This window comes from Pseudorca crassidens, chromosome Y (genome assembly GCF_039906515.1).
Source record: "Pseudorca crassidens isolate mPseCra1 chromosome Y, mPseCra1.hap1, whole genome shotgun sequence".
In the NCBI taxonomy this organism is placed as follows: Eukaryota; Metazoa; Chordata; class Mammalia; order Artiodactyla; family Delphinidae; genus Pseudorca; species Pseudorca crassidens.
Window position 1 is genome coordinate 6706482 of NC_090318.1, and position 9377 is coordinate 6715858.

Here is a 9377-nt window from a genome sequence, read left to right on the forward strand (position 1 = left end):
CGGATTCTTATCCACTGCGCCACCAGGGAAGCCCCACAGCGTAGCTTTTATGTCAGACCAACTGCTAGGTCATTGTGTAAGAATCATGCCGAGGACTGAAAGGATTGCAAAATGGAGCGCTACACTGCTTCTTCCACATCACTGCAAATCGATCTCTATCGCATGCTTTCAGATACCAGGTGATGTGTCTCACGTTTTTAACTCTGTTATGATCGACAAATGGGTAAACGGGGCCACTCTGCATCCATTTATAGAAGATAACAAAAATTAAGAGTAGAAATTGTTAGCCTGGCTTTAAAATTAGCAAATTGATTTTTGTGTCTTGTGGTCTGTGAATGTGTTTCAAGGCTTCAAAGGGAAGAGTAAAGTATTAAGGGGGAAAAAGTGTTCAGTTCAGATCTATATAAATATCATCATCTATATTCATTTAGTTCCTTAAACTTTTTGAAGGTCTTTTATCATCATTATCTTATTGACCATTCCATATTCCTTTTTTTTTGTAAAGGAAACATTTACATATATTTTTATGAGCTGAACTGTGTCCCTCTCAAATTCATAGGCTGAAGTCCTAACCCCCAGGACCTCAGAATGTATTTGGAGACAGGGCTTTAAAGAGGTAATTAAGTTAAAATGGGGTCAGGAGAGCAGACCGTAATCAAATAAGACTGGCGTCCTCTTAAGAAGAAGAGATTAGGACACAGACACGATGGAAGACCATGTGAGGACACAGGGAGGAGACGGCTGTCTACGTGCCAAGGAGAGAGGCCTCGGGAGGAACCAACAGTGCCAATACGTTGATCTCAGATTTCCAGCCTCCAGAACTGTGAGAAATAAATTTCTGTTTAAACTACCCAGTCTGTGGTGCTTTACTATGGCAAGCTAACCCGTCAACTACTGGATTTGGGGGGGCTTCAGAACCTCCCTTTACTGAGGGCCTCCTATGCGTCTGGCCCGGGACAACGGGTTCGATCTTCATCACTCGGTATATTCTCTGAGCAAACACAAACAATACCCACCAGCAGCCCCAGTTTATGAATGAGTGCACTGAGGCTCACGGTGATGAATCTGCCCACGGTGACACTGCAGGAGGCAGCCAGACCTCCACTCCAATATACCCCCAACCAAGTCTCCTCCTTCTCCAGGACCCAGTGACTTTAATGAATGAAGTGTGCCCCGGTGACGCCAGGAGCGAGCTGAGAGCCGTGTCACACCCATCTGGGAAGGGCCCACCCTCAGCTCTGTGGTGACAATGCATGGATCACCCTGAAAGGGAAGTGGGGCTGGGACTTTGCCAGCCTGCCTAGTCAACCACAGCAGAACGGGTGTGGAAGACCTCGGATGAGAGAGAACACAAACCCAGTTCTCTTCCCTTCCCCCGTTCCACCACATCTCCCTGTGCCGGATTCCATTAGCCTCACGTCTGTACTTGTTCGCTACTGCCGCACAACAAACTATATAACGTTCGGGATGTTATCTGGAGTGGCCAGAAAGGATCCATTTCCAGGAGCATTCAGGTTGCTGCCTGAATTCAGTTGCTTTGGTTGTAGGACTGAGGTTCCCATTTCCTCGCTGGCTGTCAACCAGAGATCACTCTCTGCTCCCAGAGGCCCCCCCACCCTATACTCTCCCTCACATGGCCCCTCCATTCTTCAAACTACCAACAACGCCTTGAGTCCCTGTTACGCTGCAAATCTGACTACCCCTTCTGCTACCAGCTGGAAAGACATCCCTACTCTTAAAGGGCTTGTGTGCTTAGATTAAGCCTGCCCTGCCCCAGTAATCTCTGTTTTGCCAAGAAGGCAACATATTAAGAAAGTGATATGTGATCACATAACAGATGTCCTCACACTCAATGGGAAAGGGATTATCTGAGGCTGTGGGTCATCCTTAGGAGTCTGCCTGCTGCAGTACATCACGAATACCTGCTGTTCTTTCCCATCTCTTCCTTCCGTGCCACACTGCCCCTCGAACTGACCTCTCTGCCTTCTAACCAGGCCTCCAACCTTCCGTCTTCCACAAGGGAGAGACAGTGATTTGTTCTCAAACCCAGACGCAGGGCACAGTCCCCACCCGTGAAGAACTCTGTGAAGAAATGCAGTCAGCAAGTGAGCTGCACCCCAGGTAGAGGAACACAGCCATCTGGAGGTGATCTCCTGGGGACGAGTTTGGGGGAGTACCCGGACCTCCCTCTCCTCTCTGCCACCCTCTGTCTCCTGCCAGGGCTCACTGCTGGGCCACTTTAGGTGGGACCCAACCAGAAGCCCAAGGGCGTGCTTCCAGTCGATAGTGGTCCACGGCGGTCAGCCCCTGGGGCGGAGAGGAGATGGGAAGGGTGCAGAGTGTCTTTGGAGGAGTAAAAGGACCGGCACAGCCCTAACCTTCAAATCTGGAAATGTGCCCAAGTGGATGGTTGGGCTCCCCACTGTCAGGTCTCTTACACATTTAAAATGCATCAATGATAAATAATGCCATTTGCGGCAACATGGGTGGACCTCGAGATGATCATACTGAGTGAAGTGAGTCAGAAAGAGAAAGACAAATACCGTATGATGTCACTTATTTGTGGAATCTAAACTATGACACAAATGAACTTATCTACGAAACAGAAACAGACTCACAGACACAGAAAACAGACTTGTGCTTACTAAAGGGGAAAGGGAGTGGGGGAGGGATAAATTAGGAGTTTGGGATTAACATACACACACTACTATATATAAAAGACATAAACAACAAGGACCTACTGTATAGCACAGGGAACTCTGTAATATTTTGTAATAACCTATATGGAAAAAGAATCTGAAAAAGAATATATATATATAGACACATGTGTCTATATACATATATATCGGAATCACTTTGCTGTACACCAGAAGCTAACACAACTTTGTAAATCAGCTATACTTCAATTTAAAAATTAAATCCATCAGTGATGAAGCACTGCTGGTTTGCCAGGTTCTCTACTTCAGGAACCTCCAGGTTGCTAACGAACCCGACACTGAGAACCCAGTCTCCCTCGGGGCTGCCTTGGCTGAGGCTGTCCAGAAGTGGGGTGCCACCGCCCTGCTCCCTGCTGGGTGGGCAGCCCCCTTCTTACGTCCTGACCGCTGGGCCTCCAGACATTCTGGGACAGGAGACCCGGTCAGCCACATGCGTCATCTTTCCTACAGAGCTTTTCTGTTGTGGGCTACGTGTACTTGGGGCACAGTTATCACTCAGATAGAACCCTGGTTTCTGTCTAAATACCATCTCTTTATGCCTCCTTCAGAAAAAAGCTCTTGAAGTCTGCAGACCCTCATCCCAGCCCTGAATGAGAATCACCTTTTCCCCAGAAAGGGAGGTGCTCCATCCGTCTCACACCCTCTTTTATCCCCTATCTGTTGCACAGTTCCTGACCCTCGTTCAACATTTACTGGGAGGAAATCAGCACAGAAGGTTACATGTCCATGCTGGTGAAGTAAATGTGCTGGATAAAATGCAGAGGAGAACCCTGATAACCCTGATAAGATGTGCACATGATCTGGCCGGAAGGACAGGTACCCTAGGTCTTGCCGGTGAAGATAAAAAAAGCATCTCTCGACTCTGGGACCGTGCGCTTGTCACTTGCCTATATCCACACCAGCTGTAAACACGCTCCGGCGGCCGACTCCCAAAGAGCAGGCGGCAGGCGATGTTGACGGGAGTTCTCTGCGCAGCAACACGCAACGCAGTGTCAGGTTTATATTGCAGTGTCGACGTGTGAAACTGTGGCCATGTTGACTTAGTACCAGTTCAGGCGGCTAACTGCTCTTAGGTGCTGCCCGCATACTGACGGTGGCACACGGTGGTAGGCCGGCTGTTGCAGAGTGCGCTGCTGGCATCTGCCTGCTCAGACTGAGCAGGCTGGAAACCTTGGCGCCATGGGCACTCAGGCCGGATCAGTCTGTGTAGTAGGGGCTGTCCGAGCATTGCGGAGGGAGCAGCCCTCCCCAAATCTGGGCTGAGGAGCTTCTGCACACGATGCTTTGTAATAAGGACCGGACCCGAGGACCCGGCCGATCAGCACGCTACTGTGTTGCTGCTGAATGGTGACAACTCGAGCAAAGGATGCAAAGCTTTCAGCTCAAGTGCTCATTGGTCGCATGCCTTATTTAAAAGTCAATCACTTGGGTTCTGTGCTTCCTAGATGAGTACTTATCTTCAACAGCTCCACCAACTTCCTTTCTCCTTTCGGGTCACGTCCCTGCGCAATGAGGCGTTTTTCTGGGGCCCGCAAGAGGCTCAGAGGCACACTTCCAGCCAGATGTCAGTTGGAAGGATGGGAAGAGGATGCCTTAAGGTGCAGAGCCGGCTCTGTGACTGAGAGACCAGGCAGCTCCTTCAGCAGCCCCGGAGCTTGAATCTGTTTTGCATTTACTGAACGATGTTCAAGGCAGTGCAGACTCCCACCAGTGGCCAAGCTGCAGGGTTTCTTTTCAACCCAGCGATTACGTCTTGCATCTCCACAGGACAGCAATGTTAGCGCAGCCCTTGGTTTTAGGGAAGTAAATACCTTTCTCTATCCGCACGGAAGGCACCATGAGTCTTCTTTGTTCAGCCAATGCCGCTAATGACACGTAGTAATTATTAATGTCCCAAATGGCATCTTATTTCATTATTTTCCTATAAGCTTGATTACGAATGACCGTAAATGACCCATCGCCCAGGTTCACTTGGCACTCATATAAAACGCCTGCTCCGCCGCCAACCCGTCTCCCGCACAAAAACAAGCTTTAAGAATGAGATGGAATTTCCAGGTTTTGTCCAAAAACACAGCCTGTGTTTCTAGGCACCGCTTCCTATTTTTGCAGCATCCGGTCGGACAAATTTCTAACTTGAAGGAATGTGGGCTCTCCCTGGCTTTGAATCTGGGGTCTTGTTCAGCAACTGTGACCTTCTGTTCTCATCCTGAGGATCCTGTGGTCGCCTATAAGCTGCTGCTTGTTCTTGATCTCACTGGACACTCATTGATGCCTTTTCCTATTCTTACGGGGAAACTAAAGGCAGAATGTGTCACCATGTGGGGAGGGACTTCCAGTGCTGGGAGGAGAGGGGCAGACTCCAGCTGTGATCTCCCCTCTCACCCTGCCCGACCCTGCCTCGAAGCCCCTAATTACAGCCAGTCTTGCGCCTCGTTTTTTTAATCATTCTCAGCCATTCAACCTTTGTTGAGTGAATAAATGTACACATGAAGAAAATAAATGGTAGTAGCAGAGCCTTGCTCTCTGTCACCCCTCTTGCTATAATCTCAGCATGTATTTATTGTTACTGAGACATAATGGACACACAACACCATGTAAGTTTACAGTGTACAATGTCTTGATTTGATACATTTACAAAGCGCAAAGTGATTGCTGCCATAGTATTAGCTGCCGTCTCCAGCCCTTCCTATAGTTAGCATTTCTTTTTTGTTCTGAGAACACTCAGGATCTATTATTCTCTTAGCAACATTCAAGTATATGGTACACTATTATTAGCTTACAATCACCATGCTTTACATTAATGAGGTCCCCAAACTTGTTAATCTTCTAACTGCAAGTTTGTATCCTTTGACCAGCATCTCCCCATTTCTCCCACCCCCAGCCCCTGGCAGCCACCACTCTACTGTTTTTTCTGGGTTGTCTTTGTAGATTCCACATATAAGTGAGATCATACAGTGCTTGTCTTTCTCTGGCTTATTTTACTTAGCGTAACACAAGCTGTTGCAAATGGCAGGATCTCCTTCTTTCTAATGGCTGAACATTTACACACACACACACACACACACACACACACACACACAACCCTTTCCTTATCCTTTCACCCATGGCAGACACTTAGGTTGTTTCCATGGCTTAGTTATTGTGAATAATGCTGCAGTGAACATGGAGGCACAGATGTCTCTTCAAGATACTGATTTCAATTTCTTTGGATGTATACCTGGGAGTGGGATTGCTGGATCATATGGTAGCTCTATTTTTCATTTTTTGAGGAACCTCCATACTATTTTCCGTAGTGGCTGCACCAGTTTACATTCCCACCAACAGTGCACAAGGGTTCCCCTTTTTCCACACCCTCGCCAATGTTTGTTATTTCTTCTACCTCATTCTTTGAGTAGCCATTTCACTATATTTTATCCTCTAGGGTTTTTATTTCCCACTTGAGTTTGTTTTCCCTCCATTTTTTTTTTCTATCTAATTTTGGATGTCCAAACTAAGTTGCAAACCAAGATAGCGGGAATCATCTTTTGGTAAATCACTCTTCTCCCCCTGAGGACTGAGCCTGTAGTAGGTTTACCCTACAGTTGAGACAATGACTGTTGTTTTATTTGATGTTCCAAAGCATGCTACATTTTCAGACTGTGAGTTTCCTGAAGGCACGAAAGGTGTCTTGTGTATCTTCATATCTTCAAAGCCTTGCTCAGAGCCTAGTGCAGGGTGGATTCTCAAATGTGTATTGGATAAAGTGGGAATAATTTTGTATTATTATTTTTTATATTTATATTATTATTTTTTATTAAATATATAAAATTTAATATATAAATATAAATTATTAAATATATTATTAATTTTATATTATTATTATTAATTTTATATACTAAAATAGACACCATTCATTCCCTTAATAACTATGGAATAAGAACCAACTATGCTTCAGGCAATGGGGACCTTGCCGTGCAGACAGTGCACTGCTCACTTGGAATTTAAATTCTAATAGGGCAGACAGACAAAACGAACGAACAACAAACAAGTGAAAAGGGTGATTTCATATAGTGATAGGTACCCTGAAGAAAATAAAACCAGGGAGTGTGATAAAGAAGGGGACAGATATCAATTGATAGACAAAGGGTCATGGACAGATTCTCCAAGGAGGTGACACTTGAACTGAGAGAACTGAATGATTTAAAAAGAGTCAGTCATGTTAAGACCTAGGAAGCAAAGTCTTCCAGAGGCAGTAGAAGGAGTAGCAAGTGCAAAGGCCCTGTGGTAATAATGGCCTGGCACCATGAAGATGTAGGAGGAAGACCAGCATGGCTGGGGTACAATTTGGGGCTTAGAGGAGATAGGAAGTGAAGTCCAAGAAGTAGCAGAGCCCCTGGGCCAGCAACCTTGTAAACTGACAGTGCTGAACAGGAGAAGAGAGGACCCCTTCCACGAACAGCAGCCGGAATAGGGAGTTGGGGTGTACTCTCTGAGGCTACCGACAAAAGTAAGGGAATTATATAATGGCCTTTGGATGTCACTGCCAATAACAATACCATGGTGTTCATCCAGGACCCTCACGCCCACCATACATCCATTCATCCAGGACAGCTTCCCTGTCCCAGGCGAGCGGAAGTCTCTATCATGTGGAGTTATCAGTCTGCTGGGGAAGGCTTGTCATCATCATTTATAGCATGTGCTGCCTCCCTGAATCCTGCCTTGTACGTGCAATCCGAGAAGAGAAGATTCAATTATACCAAGAAGAGAAATACCCAACCACACCTCATTTTCTCTGTTTGAGCAAATCACTTACATAAGCCATAACAGAAACTCAGAACAGAAAGATGCCTGGAACTGCCCAGATCTGGAACTTCCAAGATAAAAAAGCAAGCTTACTAAATAGGTAAATAAATAAACGAACGAGGTGTGATTTCACACGTATCAGACTGGCAAAGACATGACAAGTGTGATAAAAGCAAGAATATGAGGAAATGGGAACCTGAACGCTTGCTGGGTGGAAAGGAGAATTGGTACGACCCTTTTAGAGGCAATTTTGCAAAATCTAATAGAAGTTCAAGATGGGTATAATCCACAACCCAGCAATTCTTCTTCTTCTAGTCACATGCCCTAGAGCAGTTCTCCCAGGCGCCCACCAAGAGGAAGGGACATAGATGTTTACTGTCATTGCTTATTACAGCAAACAACAAATCAAGCAAAAAAATCTAAGATCTAGCAATAGGGAAACTGACACATTACGATGCTTTCATAAAGTGAAATGGCTCATGGCAATTCAAACAAAGAAACCACAGCTACTTGTGTAAACACGGGTAAACTTGGAAACGCTACGTTGAATGAAAAAAAAAAGTTGGAAAGTCTTTGATAAAATAGACCATTTGTATGAATTTTTAGAAATTCAGAACAATCCACATGCTGTGAAAATCTCAGAAAGATCATTTAAATGGCACTGACCGACTCTGGGAGGGAGGGAAGGGAGGAATGATGGCTGCAGAACCATATCTGTAACACTGGGTTTCCTTTAAAATGCTCTAAAGCAAAATGACAAAATGTAAAAATTGCATTAAATCTTTCTGCTGGGCACCCTTCAGATACCATTTCATAAATGAGATTCTGGACCGTGGTCCTGTCGGCAACCATAATTCAACTCAGCAGCGGAAAGATTTGGGGGAAACTGGAGCGGTCACTGCTGCTTATTAGTGGAGGAACTCTGGGTGCTAAAAAATAAATGCGACGTCATCTGCATTGCCGAAGGAACAATACAACTCTTCATAATGAACAGTGTTCACATATTATTAAAAATTTCTTTTGTTTTTCCTAAAGAATTGTGACCTCAACAAGCTCTACCCAAGTAATCTCATGTTTGTCTTTTTAAAAAATAATGAATTGTCTAGTAACCTGAGAATGCATTTCCTACTGTTTTATCTGAAGTCTTATTAACAATAGTGGTTCTGTATTATTCATAATAAGAAACATAGAAATCTCCTGAACAGAAATGTGGGTTGCAGTTTCTGAAAAAGAGAAAAACGCTAGGGAAAAAACAAGCAAAAACAGACCTGGATTAGTTAGTAAGGAATTTGCTCACTGTTGTTTAAAGAGTATTATGTAATGGCATTGCTGAACCTGAGTAAGCTCTTATTATCACAGATGGTAAGGAAATTTCTCTCTTCCGTTTCCCCAAATGACCCTGAAATTGTAAATATGGTAATACTGAGTTTCAAAATTGGTAAAATAAAATTGAAATGTGCAGTAACAAGGGGAAACAAGGAGCGTCTATAGTTATTATTTATGTTTTCCAAACATATCATTAGCAGGAGTGACACTTCTAATAACAAGGTTTCTATTTACCCCCGCTGGGATAATAAACTAAAATATTCACTGCTAGTTCTATCATTCTTTAACAGAGGTTTTGCAGAGTGCCTGGACTGATCTCATTTGGGGGACGATCTGCAATCATTATATGAACCAACTCAACACAAATGATGGGGAAAGGAAGTCCTAAAGCATTTCATAGGTAGCTTCTGCCTTTCTCTTGCTTCCTGTCTTCAGAATATTCTTTCAGCCCATCAACACCGTATGATACAGTATTTGCTTGGTGTCCCATCATCCTCCTCCAAATATTTGTTCATAAATAAAAAGAAAGAAGAAAAGCAAACTGGTTCTGCA